The 17,926-nt window shown below is 41.0% G+C and overlaps 1 protein-coding gene across 16 annotated transcripts in view; it reads left to right on the top strand.

Moving 5' to 3' along the window:
- Positions 1-1,092: 1,092 nt before the first annotated feature.
- The window catches only part of ADD3 (adducin 3), a 191,167-nt gene continuing 174,333 nt past the window's right edge, over positions 1,093-17,926 (top strand). For 5 of the 16 annotated variants that reach the window (XM_065553568.1, XM_065553566.1, XM_065553579.1 and 2 more), the window contains exon 1: positions 17,617-17,772. The gene's annotated coding sequence lies outside the window, so the exon portion shown is untranslated. Of the gene's footprint in view, positions 1,288-17,515; positions 17,773-17,926 lie in introns of those variants that run through there. The other 11 variants (XM_065553576.1, XM_008173497.3, XM_065553561.1 and 8 more) reach the window with 10 other exon arrangements.

Below are 17,926 nucleotides of genomic sequence, written 5' to 3'. Positions count from 1 at the left end.
TTTTTCCTCTTCTTTGAGAATCATCTTCAGCTGGGCTTGAGGACGCAGAGTCTGTGGGGATGGGAACCTCCAGCTGTTTCTTTGCCAAGATGTCAATTTCTCGCTCACACCCTTTTTTCTGCCAAAGAATGGCCACTAACCAGGTGATGGTCCATTTGATTTCGTTGACACCTGGCTGAGTCAGTTTGCCTTTTGTCTCTGAGGAACTGGTTTGTGGCTGCTTTTCTATAATTGGAATATGTCTCAGTAATATCATACAGTAGAATTTTATAACTTTACATACAATGTTGCCAGACATATTTTACCAGGACAATAATGATCAGTGAATTATGAGTTTTCAAATGCATACGTTGTACAAGAGTTATCATAGTCCTATAACAGGGGTGAACATAGGGGGACAGACTGCCACATACAGCCATAAATTGCCTCTTTTGTTCTCCTTCACAAGGCACTCATAGTACTGACTGATCTGGCCAGATGAGATATTTCCACAAGCTAAAGCTTTCTGTGTCCAGACGAGGGCAGGGGAGAAATCAGAGGACAGCCACAAAGGGTCTGATCCTCTGAGAGATGAAGCACTCTCAGAAGACGCTCAGCATCCTGCAGAATGGAGCCCAAAGTTTAGAAGGCTCTTGGGAATGCAGATTAGGTTGCATGAACACGCTGTGCTATCAGATTAAGCTCTCTACTATATATTGTACACACAGACACTTAGGCTTTTGTTTGTTTGCCCTCTATTCAGCATCTGCAGCACTGGCACTCCCATTGTTATGCTCTGCACTGCTTTACTCTACTATCCATTGAATTAATGACCCAAATTGGCCATCTAGCTCCTTCCCATTTTCTTTGATTATTTAATTATTTGAGGCTAGTATATAAAAAAAACTGGGATTCACATAATACAGACCCAGATCATCTAGGAAACTAACAGTAAAAGTTACTGAATTTAAAGCAGAGAGATGAGTTTTATTGTTAGTAGTTGTCGTGGCAACCTGATGTGCTGGAGAGTAATTCATGCTGGGCGCACATTGTTACAGACTCTGACAAGTTCAAGGCTGGTGACTTGCTGCTAAATCTTGTTGCCACGGCAATGCAACATAAGGCTAGAGCCTAGTGAAGTGAATACCATTGACAGCTCATGCCAGCAGGATCTAACTGATTAAAAGGGAACTCTTTAAAAGAAGAAAAGGGTGTAACCTAAAGAGATTAACAGTAGAACAGGAAAAAGGGGGACACGGAGATGGGGAAAAGAAACCAAAGAAACGGTGGGTTAATGACAAGAAACAGGTAAAGAGAAACATTTGTTTTAGAGGAAATGTTACTGTTTATAATGCTCCAGCCAGTCGTACTTATGAAAACTTGCAATGTACACTGTGAGGATGCAAAAATTCCGATATCCTTACTCAATTTTTATTCTTTTTTTACTTGACTTGAATGATAGTTGTAACTGAGTAGGTGCATTAGGATTTGTCTCATGGCATTTTTAACAGGGAAAAAAAATTATCCTTCGTCTAGTTCTCCCATGACATGGGTAGTTTTGGCTGCTCTAGTCCACTCCATGGAACAGTTTAGTTAACTTTCAATTCCAAGTTAATTTCCAGTCTTTTTACCGTATTTAATGGCAAAATATCAGCTAGAAAATGTTAACGCTTGAAAGCTGGTCAGATCCTCATAATTCATTAAATGTTGACAATGTGTTTAGTACAGAGTAGGAGAAAAGAGTTCTGTCCCAGGCAAATTAGATAAGTAATAAACAACAACTCAGCAACAATATACATTAATCTCATCTACTAGTATGAGACTTTACTATATAAAACCTAGAGCTAAGATACCAAGAAATAGGTGTTTCAGAAATACCTGAAATAAATAGTCATCTCAATCTATCATGTTGTCTTATTTTTTAAATTTGTGATGTATAGCATAGTGTTACTTATATGGGTGACATAGAAGGCATTTGTTTGGTTCTGACTTACATCCCATGTATCATAGATTTTCATGGCAAGTCAAGGGAACAAAGTGACACTACATAGTTTTTTGCTCAGGAACATTTCGGCTAAATTCTGACATCAGAGTCATGTGTGCATCTTGCATTGAAATTATAATGGGATATCTGAGGACAGCATTTGGCCCACTCTCGGTATTTGTTTTCCTGGATTTTGCTGTGCGTTGTGGGCAACTTGTCAAGTTTGCAAGCATTTTGTGCTTTTTAAAAATTGGCTGGAGAAAACAGGAAATGGGAAGAAACTTGCCAATTACGATGAAGGTTTTTATGTAAGATCACGAACTTAGTTGACACCGGTTCATCTCTATTTGTTCATTTTAAAGAGGCCCTTCATAAAGCTATCGCTAATATTTAAATATTGAAACCTTAGCTATGAACCAGAGGTTCCTAAACTGAGTTCCATGAAGCATTTGCTGGTGAACTGCAAACAGCTGACTGGTCACATGCTACTGGCTCTCCCTTTTCCAGCTGTTAACTTAGAATCATAGGGTTAGAAGGGACCGCAAGGGCCATTTAGTCGAACCCGCTGCCAAGATGCAGGATTTGTTGTGTCTGAACTATCCAAGACAGATGGCTCTCCAGCCTCCTTTTGAAAATCTCCAGTGAAGGAGTTTCCACAACCTCCCTAGGCAGTCTGTGCCATTGTCCTACGGTTCTTACAGTTAGGAAGTTTTTCCTGAGATTTCATTTAAATCTGCTCTGCTGTAGTTTGAACCCATTGCCTCTTCTCCTGCCCTCTGTGGCAAGAGAAATCAACTTTTCTCCATCTTTTTTATGAAAACCTTTCAAGTATTTGAAGACCACTATCATGTCTCCCCTTAATCTCCTCTTTGCCAATCAAACCATATCCAGTTTGTTTGCTCGTATGGCTTGCATTCCATCTCTTTGATCATCTTTATCACTCGTCTCTGGATCCTTTCCAGTTTCTTCCCATCCTTTCTATACATTGGTGACCAAAACTGGACACAGTACTCCAGCTGAGGCCTAACCAGTGCTGAGTAGAGCGGTAATATCACCCCCCATGACTTGCATGCTATGCCTGTGTTAATGCAACCTAAAATTACATTTGCTTCTTTTGCATCAGCATCGCGTATCTGACTCCTGTTGAGGTTGTAATCCACCACAACTCCCAGATCCTTCTCAGCAGTGCTGCTGCCAAGGCATTCTGTATTTGTGCATTTGTTTTTTTTTTCCTTAAGTGTAGCAACTTACATTTGTCTTTGTTGAATTTCATTTTGTTGACTATAGTCCAGTTCTCCAAAATTATCAAGATCCCTCTGAATTTTAGCTCTATCTTCCAAAGTGTTGGCAACTCTCCCGGCTTTGTCATCTGCAAATTTGATCAGTATGCTCTCTATTCCTACATCCAGGTCATTAATAAAGATGTTAACACCAGGCCCAGAACAGATCCCTGTGGAAGCCCACTTGAGACCTCCCTCCAATCTGACATCATTCCATTCATAGTTACTTTTTGTTTGCAGTGGTTTAACCAATCATGTATCCACTTAATGGAAGTTCCACCAAGCCCCGCCTTTCCCCAGCTTACTTAGTTTTCTTTACGGCAAGGAATGACATTCTGATACAACACATTCTGCTCTTTCCTACTACTACATTTCTACGTAAGTGATGGCTGTAGTTGCCAGAGGAATGTTATGTGATTGTAAATGGGAGAGAAGGTGGTTCAAGAGAATGCCTTTATTAGGATGTGGTCCACTCTATAATGAAATTTGAGAACCCCTGTATTATTAACATTTTCTTTGATTATTAAAGCAGAAATGAAACTATATTTTTAGTCTCTGTTGAATTTCTGTACTGGTGGTGTCACTAATGGCATCCCTTTTTCTTATTTCTCCAGAAGAAGGTTTCAAAGTATTACTGAAGCTGTTTACTTGACTGAGGATAAGATATTCAAAAGCACTCAGCAAACATTGACCTAACTTTCTGCTCACACTGAAGTTAATGGTCAAACTCCCATTGACTTCAATGGGAGCAGAGTTATGCCAAATCTGAGTGCTTTTGAACATCCCATCCTGAAGGCCTTATCACTCTAGCATAAAAGGTGCATTTTTTAAAAGGTTCACCTTGAGCAGGGAATATCTGTTTAAATACAACTGCCCTGTCTACACTAGAATTCTGAAATGTGTTAGTTAAAGCATGTAAATCTACTGTTTTAAAAATTCATCCTAGTGTAGGCAGTCCCTCAGCTGGATAGTATTATAGTTGAAAGATTGGAAATGTAGTTAGTATTTATAATATTTTTTTTCCTGAGAGTTTAATTTTGATGCTCTTTCTTCTCACATGTAAATACCCTCAGGCTGTGATGATAGTGAAAAGAACAGTATAGTGACTACACAATACTCTCTTCTACAAAAATGGTTGTGTAATTAGTCATGGAGGCTGTTTTTTCAGTTAGCAAAATTGTGTTACAATTTATTTAAAAACATTTTCCTCTTCTGATTGGAGACATTTTGAAAGATAAATGCACCAATGCCCAATGCACTAAAATTTGGATGCCCATTAGGACATGTGTTTTAAAGTTTAACAAGTCCAAAGTGTTTCTGTGCAGTAGTGGATTCATACTTTAATTCCTCCATAAGGTCCACCTTACCTGTTTTTCTTTATGGCCTCTGTGGAATGTAGCAAATGGTTATAGGGGAATTACTAGATCTTGGCAAGACTTGTTAACATATTAGCAAAGACTTGTTAGGGACCAAGACATCAATTTCAAGCTATTTTCTCTGACACCTGACGGCATGTATGGTAGCTTTTCAGGCCTGTGTCAACAGAACCTCTTTGACTGACACAAATGAAAGCTACATACAAAGAAAAACAGCTATGAGAATACAGTTTTTAGGATTGACTGCTAGGGAGCTTTTAAAGAAAACTGAGGCATCACAAATATTTAGAAAAATCAATGACAAATCAATCATAACATCCAAATCTAGTGCAGGATAATGGGACAGAAGAGTACAAGAAGTGTCAGACAAGAGTATCAGGTACTGCATTATGACTTGAAAGTTTTTCTTTATATTAAATCAGTGTGGGCATCATGTGCTCAGTACCTCTGAAAAGCAGCACATAGGTGTCTCAGAATGTGCACTCAAGTCAGTGGACAAGATTTAGCTAAATGACTTGCCTGTGGTCACATAGGAAGTCTGTGGCAGAGGTAGAAATAGAATCCAAGTTTCCCACATCTATTCCAGTTTTTCAGTTCAAAACTATCATGCCAGTACCATTGTAAATTTGAGAGTGGGCATCATATCTGCGGCTGGATTTGTTTGCTAGGCAGCTGGTTGCATAGCATGGAAATACTTTTGCTAGCATGTTTTGAACCATTGATAACAATGTCATAGGTGAAGTGTCCATGTGCTGAAATAGGAGTAATCACAGCTGCCACCTTTGTGTACATAGGTCCTGATTCTCCATTCACATGGGTGTAAATCAGGAGTTGCTCTATTAAAATGTCAAAGGAGTTGCACTGGTGAAAGTGAGAGGAGAATCATGTCCATAGGCGGCAGACCATGAAGCAGATTCATCACTGTGCTGGTGAAAGGAAAAAGGGCAGTTCCCCTAGGGGAAAAGAGGGCTATTGGGGCAAGCTGTGCAGGTGAGGGCAGCCTTGAGAGTTGCCCAAACTTATGCCCGTGTCCTAATGGTGCTTTTGGGACACTGCAGGGATACAGAATCACTAGGACACAGGACCTCCCCACCCAGGCCTACTCCTGTCCCCCGTCTGCCTCTCCCTCCTTCAGCCTGCCCTCCCCTCCCTTAGAATGGTCACTGCACTAATTGGAAGGGCCTCTGCAGAGATGGAGTAGAACCACTAGAACTGGCTGCGTGCCTGATGGGATCGGGGGGGGGGGGGTGTGGGGGGGGGAATGCAGTCCCTTTCTGGTCACTTTGCACCATCTTTGCAGTACCTGGGTGAATTCCCCCTTTCCCATTATTCTATCATAGCAATATTATTCTACGGCACACAATCCAAGCTAGCGTTCCAGGACACCTGGACAATCTCTTTGAACCTCGTAACTTGGTACAGACTGAAGTGCAGCTGGGAGAGACTAAGCAGTTTTTCTACCCGGAAATGCAATTTGTTGGGAGCTGCAGCAATGCTTCTTCAGACACCAGGTGTGGCTGGAAAAACCAGTTCTAGATAAGAGTATCCGGCAGACATTCAAAAATTCCCAGCGGACTAAGAGCCCCTTTGCTGGCCTGCACCCTGGCCCCTTTACACTATTCTGTTGTTGTCAAGGGGGAGGAAACCAACCAGAACTTCCCATTGACGTGAGCGTGACCCCCTCCTTACACCAGAAGTGTGCAAAGTCCCTAAAATGCAAAGATGGCGCTGAGCTGCAAAGTCTGGATCTGGAATCAGATCTAGCCTTTCTGAAAGTTCAGGAAGGAGTTTGGATCTGGGGTTCTGGGCTGGCTCATTATAGATAAGGGACCAGCTGCAAAAATCCAAACTTGCTCCAATTTTCCTGTCCCCACTGAAAATCCACTGCATGTTTCTTATGTCACTTCACATTTGTGTCCTGCTGTACGTTCTTAGTTGTATTTGTGTAGCTACTGAAGCCCAATGTCTCTTCACGACGCTATCTAATTTCTGTTCTAAGGAGTGGCAGCATAAACTGCAGTCTTGTACAGTACCATTTGGTGTCACCCTACTTCACACTTTTGGCACTGGGATCTATACCCAGGTCCCAGTTCAGCAAGGTACTGAAATCCCATTGGGACTACTCACATACTTTAAGTTAGGCACCTGCTTAAGTAACACTGAATCCAGACTTAAATGTTTAAATATTGATAAGTGCAAGTGTAGAAGGAAGGAGAACCAATTTAAACAAGGGTACACAAATAGACAGGTTCTAACTGGCTGATTGATAATCCTGTGGATACATGCAACAAAGCCACAATAAAATTCACTTTCCTGCTGAGAAAAATAGGGTCATCACCTCTTGGGAAACAAGCATTCATGATCAAAGAATCTCTGTAAAGTAAGCAAGCAAACAAAAAAAATGGTGTGTATATAAATATATATACACAATACACATGTTTTCATGTGACATGTTGCATATGTTCATGCCAGTCCATTCTTGTGTGTGGAAACTGAGGGTGAAACCCAGGCCACAGTGAAATGAATGAGAGTTTTGCTATTGGCTTTAGTGGAACCAAGATTCCCCCTCAGAGATTATCAAAGACAAGCTTCTTATGAAGCCTGCTAATTATCCACTAGCTCGACCTTTATCACTAATCAAATCAACTGTAAATATATGCATTTTCTATTTTAATCTATTCTATGTTCTATTTAACATCTTTCTAGATAGGTTACAAAACTATAATGAGCCAGATACTCAGGTGATGTCCATCAGTGTAGTTCCCTTGAAATCAATGCCGATATTTACTATCTCTTCACCTCCCTTCTTTAGATAAACATCAGGAAATTCTGGATTTTCCTGCAAAAATCAGTGTTTGTTTCTCTGTACATTTTTGCCACCTCCCCCGCTACGCTGAAATTATGTTTTTTTTTAACTTTTGTCAGATGACATATTTTGTAGCATACAAATTATTCAGTTTAATACTGTCATTATTGTTATGGAAGGTATTTAATTCCCCCCCCCCTCGCCCATGTCTTATGTATTCTACTGAGTTAAATGGGTGCATCGGTTATGTCTGGTGGGTAGATTTGTGTGTCTCCTCCAATGGGAGCAGCTCATTTGAGTTATGTCATCTTTGGAGCTGGATTAGGATCACTGTTCTACTCCCAATGAGGGAAAGGACTAAGTCTGAGAGTGGTTAAAACACATTTTAAAAAACTACCTGGACTTGTTGGACAAAGCAGAGCAAAGCATTTTAACTCCCTCACTGCACACATACACCTTAACCACTGATCTGCTCCGTTGGAGTTTCCCTCTCCCAGCCCCTTAAATCGCCAGTTTGTGGCCACATTACCCTCCTCTTCCTACTGCCTGAGAGCAAAATGAAGACGTCACTCCAGGAGATCCCAGCATCACTGAAAAGTTATTCGCTGTGGGCTTGATCCTTCAAAATGCTGAACTCTCTGGCTCTAATTCAGTAAAAAAAGTTAAGTGCAAGTACATGAGCACTCCCATTGACTTCTTGAGAATGACTTTGGATGGTTATCTGAGTATGTGCTCAGTGACTCCTAGCATCTGGAGCTATATTAAACTGATCACATGCTTAAATGTTTGCTGTGACGCTCAGCACCTAACAAGACTGAGACCTATTGGTCTGATCCTGCACCTCATAGAATTTTAATGACAAATCTGACTTTGGCGGTATAGGTTTGAACTCTAACTAGCTGAGAAGGAATTCACCCCTGACATTGACAGTCACTGGGCACATACTCAGTTAAACCCATCAGAAGTTTGTTTGGAGATATAGGGCCCTTGAAACTGTGATGAGCTAAAGATCTTAGGTTGTGATTAGTAGATTGTAAAGGAAACTGCAGCTCTTTCTATGGTACATTACCAGTTTGTTAGCCTCCAAAGAATAAAGGATTTAAAATCTCTAAAAAGTGTTTACTCTTGTCATTGGAAATCACGCTAAAATATAGGCTTGAATTTTACTTACTTCAAATGGACTCTAGGAGTAGCATTTGAGGTATATGTACAGAATCTGAAGTCAAGCATTACTTCTCATTGGAGCAAAACACTGCTATACGTTGTCTTAATGACAAAAAAGAAGCAAAACTTTTCTTCACTATGAAAATAACATTTTAGGCAATACATCTATTTTTAAAAGCATTTCGCATATACTTATTTTCATCAAGTGATACATCAAAGATAATAAGAATTAGCTTACCCATAGGGCATTGTGCTTAAATGTATGCGCTAAGCTCAGCAAAGTTTTGTGCAGTGAGGTGTAACATCCAGGTCCCTGATGTATCCAGAGTAGGGCTGTCGATTAGTCACAGTTAACTCATGCAGTTAACTCAAAAAAATTAATCGCGATTAAAAAATGTAATTGTGATTAATTGCACTGTTAAACAATAGAATACCAATTGAACTTTATTACATATTTTGGATGCTTTTCTACATTTTGAAATATATTGATTTCTATTACAACACAGAATACAGAGTGTACAGTGCTCTCTTTATATTATTTTTGACTACAAATATTTGCACTGAAAAATGATAAACAAAAGAAATAATATTTTTCAATTCACCTCATACAAGTACTGTAATGCAATCTCTTTATCGTGAAAGTGTAACTTACAAATGGTAGAGGGTTTTTTGTTACATAACTGCACTCAAAAACAAAACAATGTAAAACTTTAGCGCCTACAAGTCCACTCAGTCCTACTTCTTGTTCAGCCAATCGCTAAGACAAACAAGTTTGTTTACATTAACGGGAGATACTGCTGCCTGCTTCTTATTTACAATGTCACCTGAAAGTGAGAACATGCGTTCACATGGCACTTTTGTAGCTGGCGTTGCAAGATATTTACATCTCAGATATGCTAAACATTCCTATGCTCCTTCATGCTTCAGCCAACATTCCAGAAGACATGCTTCCATGCTGATGATGCTTGTTAAAAAAAAAGTGCATTAATTAAATTTGTGACTGAACTCATTGGGGGAGAATTGTATGTCCCCTGCTCTGTTTTACCCACATTCTGCCATATATGTCATGTTATAGTAGTCTCAGATGATGACTCAGCACATGTTCATTTTAAGAACACTTTCACAGCAGATTTGACAAAATGCAAAGAAGGTACCAATGTACAATTTCTAAAAATAGCTACAACACTCAACCCCAGGTTTAAGAATCTGAAGTGCCTTTCAAAATCTGATCGGGATGGAGTGTGGAGCATGCTTTCAGAAGTCTTAAAAGAACAACACTCCAATGCAGAAACTACAGAACCCAAATAAAAAAAAAAAAAAAAGAAAAAAAGAAAATCAACCTGCTGGTGGCATCTGACTCAGATGATGAAAATGAACATACATCAGTCCACTCTGTTTTGGATCATTATCGAGCAAAACCCGTCATCAGCATGGACACATATCCTCTGGAATGGTGGTTGAAGCATGAAGGACATATGAATCTTTAGCGCATCTGGCACATAAATATCTTGTGATGCCGGCTGTAACAGTGCCATGGGAACGCCTGTTCTCATTTTCAGGTGACATTGTTAATAAGAAGCAGGCAGCATTATCTCCTGCAAATTGTAACCAAACTTGTTTGTCTGAGCGATTGGCTGAAGTAGGACTGAGTGGACTTGTAGGCTCTACAGTTTTACATCATTTTATTTTTGAATGCAGTTATTTTTTGTACATGAGTCTACATTTGGAAGTTCAACTTTCATGATAAAGAGATTGCACTACAGTACTTGTATTAGGTGAATTGAAAAATACTATTTCTCTAGTTTTTTACTGTGAAAATATTTGTAATAAAAAATAAATATAAAGTGAGCACTGTACACTTTGTATTCTGTGTTGCAATTGAAATCAATATATTTGAAAATGTAGAAAACATCAAAAAAATTTAAATAAATGGTATTCTATTATTAAGAGTGCAATTAATCATGGTTAATTTTTTTAATCACACGATTAATCACGATTATTTTTTTCAATTGCTTGACAGCCCTATTCCAGAGTTAGCAAACCTGACTGCACCAGAATCATAGAATCATAGAATATCTGGGTTGGAAGGGACCTCAGGAGGTCATCTAGTCCAACCCCCTGCTCAAAGCAGGACCAATCCCCAACTAAATCATCCTAGCTAGGGCTTTGTCAAGCCTGACCTTAAAAACCTCTAAGGATGGAGATTCTACCATCTCCCTAGGTAAGCCATTCCAGTGCTTCACCAACCTCCTAGTGAAAAAGTTTTTCCTAATATCCAACCTAAACCTCCCCCACTGCAACTTGAAACCATTACTCCTTGTTCTGTCATCTGCTACAACTGAGAACAGTCTAGATCCATCCTCTTTGGAACCCCCTTTCAGGTAGTTGAAAGCAGCTATTAAATCCCCCCTCATTCTTCTCTTCTGCAGACTAAACAATCCCAGTTCCATCAGCCTCTCCTCATAAGTCATGTGCCCCAGCCCCTTAGTCATTTTTGTTGTCCACTGCTGGACTCTTTCCAATTTTTCCACATCCTTCTTGTAGTGTGGGGCCCAAAACTGGACACAGTACTCCAGATGAGGCCTCACCAATATCGAATAGAAGGGAATGATCACGTCCCTCGATCTCTGGCAATGCCCCTATTTATACAGCCCAAAATGCTGTTAGCCTTCTTGGCAACAAGGGCACACTGTCGACTCATATCCAGCTTCTGTCGACTCATATCCTGTAACCCCAGGTCCTTCTCTGCAGAACTGCTGCCTAGCCATTCGGTCCCTTGTCCAGGACTGGCTCCAGGCACCAACCCAGCAAGTAGGTGCTTGGGGTGGCCAACGGAGAGGGGCGGCACGTCCAGCTCGTCAATGGCAATGCGGCGGCGGGTCCCTCACTCCCTCTCGGAGCGAAGGACCAGCCGCCAAATTGCTGCTGAAAACTGAAGCAGCGGCGGTAGAGCAGATCGCGATCGCGGCTTTTTTTTTTCTTCTTCTTCTTTTTTTTTTCTTTTTGCTGCTTGGGGCGGCAAAAATCCTGGAGCCGGCCCTGCCCTCGTCTATAGCAGTGCATGGGATTCTTCTGTCCTAAGTCTCCCTAGAGGGGAGACTTACTGCTATAGAGGGCAGATGGTGATTTCAGCTGTCTCCTATGTTGAGTTTCTACAGAAGACAGGATTAATTTACAGCAAACTCCAATACAAGCATGCTGGTATGAACCTCCTCATACAGCCACTTAATCAACATACATTCCAATGCCCTGCTCATGACTTTTTGCACCATAGGCTTCCCACGGGCACCCTGCTCCCCAGGTGCAGTACTAAATATGGCACACCCTTATTATGGGTGTTGCCTTCGTTCAGAATCATAGATCTCTTTCGATAGATAACTGCTAAAATGGTTTACTGTTGAACTGATATGAACTTTTGACTGAGTTTACATGTGCTGTGTTCATCAATGTGGATTCCTGGATGCAAAAAGAAGTATTGTGCTCCTAATACATTTATTGAATAATCTGAATCCTGGATTAGAGTAGCCTTTAAAAAATGTACTTTAAAAATGATTTTTTTTTGCCAAAAATAACTACTATTTTGCCCGCATTATTAGAACAACAGGATGTTCTGTCCTGCCCTGAAGGGACAAAGAGGAAATGAGAACTATGTTTTTCTTACATGATCTGAGATACTATTCTTCTGGGCCAGTGCTGTGAACTAGTGGTATTGCTTTGAGAAAGACACAGGCTTGATTTTTTTTTTCCAATGTTGGTATTTTACTCCCTACGGGTCTGTTTCTGATTCTGCTCATACTGATGTTACACTAGTATAACTCTTTTTGACTTCAGAAGGATTGCTCCTCATTTACCCCACTGTAAATCAGATCCTAATTAAGACAGGAGACATTGGAAGCACTGTAGAGGCAGCATGCTAGATCCTTGCTTGAAGAGAATACAGAATAGCTGTTTCAAATTTATAAAATGCAATTGATAGGCAACAGTGGAAGCAAGGGGGCATCCTTCCTGTCCTCTTTATCCATAGGAAGGGGTCTGTGGTTTGGAGGAAATGTGAAAGTAATGATTTGTACTTTTGTGGTCTGTTATACTAAAGTTTGACAGGAAACACTTAGGACTTGATCTGGGAAAAAGTAAATCAGCTCTCTATGGTACTTACATAGACCCCATTAATGTAGTATCTGAACCCCTCACAGTCTAGTGTATTTATCTCCACCACACCTACGTTTCCCCAAAAGCCCAGGAAGCAATCTGGGCTCTGCAGGAGCGGGGAAAGGGAGAGCCCGAGCGGCAAATTCCAGAGGCAAAGGGCCTTCACCAGAAATATCCTGCTAGCCGCTATCTTCCTTTTAAACCAAGAAGACTCCAGATAAAGGAGACGCCATAGATCTTAGCTGTGGCAATGTACGATGGGGAGAGAGGCAACCCCTCAAGTAACCAAGCCCCTAACCATTAAATTTTATAAATTAAACCCAGCACCATGAATTCCACCTTGAAGCCCGTTGGAAACCAGAGCAGTGTTCAATATGCTCTGAGGGCGAAACTTCATTTCATAAGTGATCTACCAAATGCAGCACTAGCTGTGATTTCTGAATGGCTTCCACACAGAGCCCATCCATAGCGCATTACAGCAATCTGGTCTCCAGGTGACAAAGGCATGGATCACTCTGGCAAGATCTCATGCTGGAAAATAGTGGTTGTATACTTCTCAGCTATCGCTATTGCTGGTGCTTGGGTGTCTAGTACTCCGCATCCAGGAAACGTCATTCTGATTTGGCTAAAACAATATGCACTGGTTTGTAGAAGCTCAGTGTTCACCCGAGAGACACCTCTCAGATCCCCCTGACGATGGCTGCCTTTATATGACCATTAGTAATGACGTCAGGAGAGGGATCGTGCTTGGGGAGCTTTTGAGGTCATTTGTGCAGGGAGAACACACAGCACCATTACTGTTTGGCAGTTTGCCATACGGCTGTTGAAGCTGTAATGACTTCAAAAGAAACCAGAAAACAGAAGAGATGGATTGAGGACACAATGCCCTTGATTGGAGAAAAAAAAGGCACCCAAGAAACCTGATAGTAATTTCTTTTTCATTGTACTAGAGTAATTCTGCAAGAATGTCCCCTGAGCTGCCTCCTAAACCACAGCTGTGTGAGGAATTATCCAGCTCTTTGCTGAAGTAACTCTTTACAAAAATCCATGTAGGTCATTAAAGTGCTAATTTTTTTTTTTATGAATCTCTGAGTAATGCTCTGATTATCTCTCCCTGGGGAATGAAGAACTCAACATGAGATCCATGCCACTCCCTCCTCCTTTCCTGGAGCACTCTCCAGACTGGCTTGGCATAAAGCAGAGAAGCAAATGTATGTGACCTGGCCAAGTTTCTAATGAATAGCTCAGCTACGTCCACTGATTAGACACACGGGTTGTACAGCGTAAAAGGGTTTCAGCACCACATAAAGTGGCAGAGTATTCCTAAAAAAGGTGAATACTGTAATTGACTTTTGGATTTTTTTAAATACATATTGCTGAATACAGAAAATGTGCCAGGAAAGAATGTTACTGACAGCAAAAAAAAAAAAAAAGAAAAAAAAAGAAAAAAGGAGAAATGGGAGTTAACTCCCAAGGAAGTCTTACAGCTGTATTTATTCTGACTAGATTATTACTGGACTCTGTGATGATATGCTGCTATCTCAGTCTACAATGGTTTTGATTTGTTTCACTTGTCAAGGTTTTTGAACTTTGAGTCTGAACCTCAAAGAAGATCACTTCTGGCTGGAAGACTCTATTACCAGTTCCTTTTATTCTGGATCAAGCTGTTGCATTTCCCACACAAAGCCGAAACAATTATTTTTCCTGGTATAATACATTCCTTCTATCCTCCAATTGGACAGAGATAGCTATAAAAGATCTCTATTTACTGCATCACCCAAAGGATTCATTGCATAACATAGAACTTGCTAAACTAGAATGGGTCAAGTTTAGCTAATCTGTGTTGCCCTATGACAAATCCTTATATGGAAGGAGCAAAATCTCCATAATATAACTAACTGTGAAATTCTACACCATGCAGGGAAAGTTTCTTCTTGGGCTCTGCTTATAATCAGCCTATGTCCTGAATAATTAGCATTGGTCATCCCTGTAACTTTGTTCCCCAGCTAATATAACTGCAGAAGCTATCTTATGCACAAGAGATGCAATTTCGTCCTACAGTAAAAACCCAAGCAAGGACCTCCACAATACTAAAGCCCCACTGTGGGGCTGCCTACATGTGAGAGGGATGCCTCTGAAAATCAGTTTTAGGGGACTTGATCAAGGTCACACAGGAAGTCTGTGTCTCAGCCTGTAATATAATCTGATTCCCAGTCTACTGCTTTAATCACAAAACCATCCTTATACTCATACCCATGATTGAACTTTTGCATTTCTCAAGTTTTTCATGGTCAAAGTTGGAATTTTAATATTTTATAAACATAGGAATTTGCAGTTGATTTATTTTATTTTTAAGGACAAAATAAAAAGGGAGGAAATAAATGTGCAAGATGCGAAGATATTATTTTGCACAATTCCATAAATTGTACACTACATTACTCGATGAGTATGCAAAAACCCTCACTACTTCAAAATTGTACAGAACAGCAAGTGAGCTCTATATTGTATACGTATATATATTTACTGTCCATGCCAAAAGTTGATTTTAATTGCTTGTAACTTTAAAATATATAAATGTTTTATATTAATTTTTAAATATATAAAGTTATTTTAAACATGTTTCAAACTTCTCTCTATATATTCATTGTGCTTATGTGCCCCATTAATGCAGTATCTTAGCATCCCATTGGGATCTAGCCACATGGGAAATTAGAAGTTTTTGTCCTTCATCCTACAGTTTTGTATGTGAGTAATTTTACACATGAGCTGTCCCATTGATTTTAATGGGCACTTGTGCATGTTTGCAAGAATGAGACCTTTAAGAGCAGTTATTTTTATGTCCCATGTATAAAAGTTTCATTTTTTTAAAAACATGAAGAGTATATATTTTCCATCACTCAAAATGGCTGGTGGATATTGCTCAAACTTTCAAAAAACAAAACAAAACAAAACAAAAAATTAGTTTGAGAGACATCATAGACAATTTCAGCCCCAAACTAGAATTTTGAGAAAGTTATAAGCAACTGAAAATGGGGTTATAGTAAAGGCTACATTACCATTTCAACTACAGAGCCTTTTCTATAACGAGAATATTCACATATCATGCACATTCCTTATACATTTCACCACTCTGTCTTTTTTGTGTGCCTCCCCATAATGTCACCACTTTTGGTACCAGAGCCTTCTCCTCTACAGCTCGTTCCATCTGGAACAGCCTTCGGCTGTCTTTCAGCTTCATCAACTCTCTATCTCATTTCAAATTTCATCTCAAAACTTTTCTCCCTATGCCTCTTAATGTCTTTCTCTCTTTACTATTGTGTAACACACTGTTTCTCAAAGACCGGTCCGTGGACCGGTGCTGGTCCATGCTAGCTTCCTTACTGGTCCCAGAGATTTCCCTGACACAGTTTAGGTAGGCAGCAAGTGAGACTCTGGTATCAAAAGGTTGAGAAACACTGTAGCATATTGCAGATCACACATATATTACGTAGGTAACTATTTTTATTATTAAATCTATAATTGCTTATGTCCATAAGTAGGGCCTTACCAAATTCACGACTGTGAAAAACGAGTCACAGACCATGAAATCTAGCTATTGAAGGGGGGAGGGGCGCAGTATTGCCACCCTTATTTCTGTGCTGCCTTCAGAGCTAGGCAGCCAGAAAGTGGCAGCTGCCAGCCAGGCGCCCAGCTCTGAAGGCTGCACTGCCACCAGCAGCAGCGCAGAAGTGGGGATGGCATAGTATGGGGGGGGGTCATCACTTTTGGGGAGCCCTGGACCAGCCTTATGAGTGGGTGATGTGGGCAACTACCCAGGATGCCTTGGTGGGGGGGCACGATGGTCATTCCCCCCACACACAGCTAAGGGTCCATCCTTTAACCCCTGAGCACTGTGCCTGGAGCCAGGGAGGGGCAGGGCTGGGGGCACCCCGGCCGTGGGCTCTGTCCATGCACTGGGGTCCAGCTGCTAGTCCTGGCTGGACTGGGAAGGGACAAGACTTCCTCTTCCCCTGAACAGGTTACACCCACATCCGGGAACTCCTCCCAGCTGCAGGAAGCTCTGCGGCTGCTGACTGGGAGCCCAGCTCTGAAGGTAGCACCACCACAAGCAACAATGCAGAAGTGCGAGTGACAATATCATATCATGCCACCCTTACTTCTGTGCTGCTGCTGGCAGCTGCACTGCCTTCAGAACTGGGCTCCCGGCCAGCTGCCGCTATTCTCTGGCCGCCCAGCTCTGAAGGCAGCACCACCACCATCAGCAACGCAGAAGTAAGGGTTGCAATACCGCAATCCCCTTACAGTAGCCTTGCAACCCCCCCCCCCAACCTGCTTTTGGGTCAGGACCCCCTCTGTTATCACATCATGATATTTCAGATTTAAATATCTGAAATCGTGAAATTTAAGATTTTAAAATTCCTCTGACTGAAATTTATCAAAATGGTCTGCGCATGTGGTAGGGCCCTATCCATAAGGCAATTCATTCACATGGAAGATGCTACATATTATTGTTTATTGTTATTCCCTGGAACTGCATTGCACTGTCACTATTCTTTCCCCATACACAGTATTTAACAAGTAAAGATGGCAAGGAAAATATTCAGGCAGAATATATGGCAGTTTATAACGTTTGTCTGAAGAGTAGCAAAGATTCTTTCGAAAGTGGGCAATTCCAGCTTTTCACTGAGTCATGGTCAAGCTTTTACTCAATTACTCACTTAATATTAACCTTGACCTCCTCTGTTTATGCCATTTTCCCAGTCCAACCTCCTACTGTTTCCCGTATTTTGGGAAGAGGCAACAGGGGCGGGAGGAGCGGAGGAGAATCATGTCTCTTTAAGAAAAATGCTTCTTTGCTCCTGTCAGCGCCTAGTGGTAATATAGAGCCTCTCTAGTAAGTAACACACTTTACTATCCTCCAGCTTTGGAGTTGCTGCAGTGTGTCTGTGCAGCACTGCAGAATCCCCACCTACAGAAGGAAAAAACACACACACACAGACATTGGTCAAACAGGAAGCCCTGGACGGCCGTTTGGTAAGTAAACTAGCAAATCTTGTATCCATTTCTTAAACAAATATGTAAAAGGTGGGGCGGAGGGGGGGATGGGAAAGGTTGTTCACACACATTTGAAATAGATTATGCTGCATGCTGTTTTCTGCCGCTCTCCCTGTGTCTCTCAACTGCTGGA

The sequence above is a fragment of the Chrysemys picta genome, chromosome 7, assembly GCF_011386835.1.
Source record: "Chrysemys picta bellii isolate R12L10 chromosome 7, ASM1138683v2, whole genome shotgun sequence".
Lineage (NCBI taxonomy): Eukaryota > Metazoa > Chordata > Testudines > Emydidae > Chrysemys > Chrysemys picta.
The sequence above is the reverse complement of the archived record's forward strand: the minus strand, read 5'-3'. Positions and strand labels throughout refer to the sequence as shown.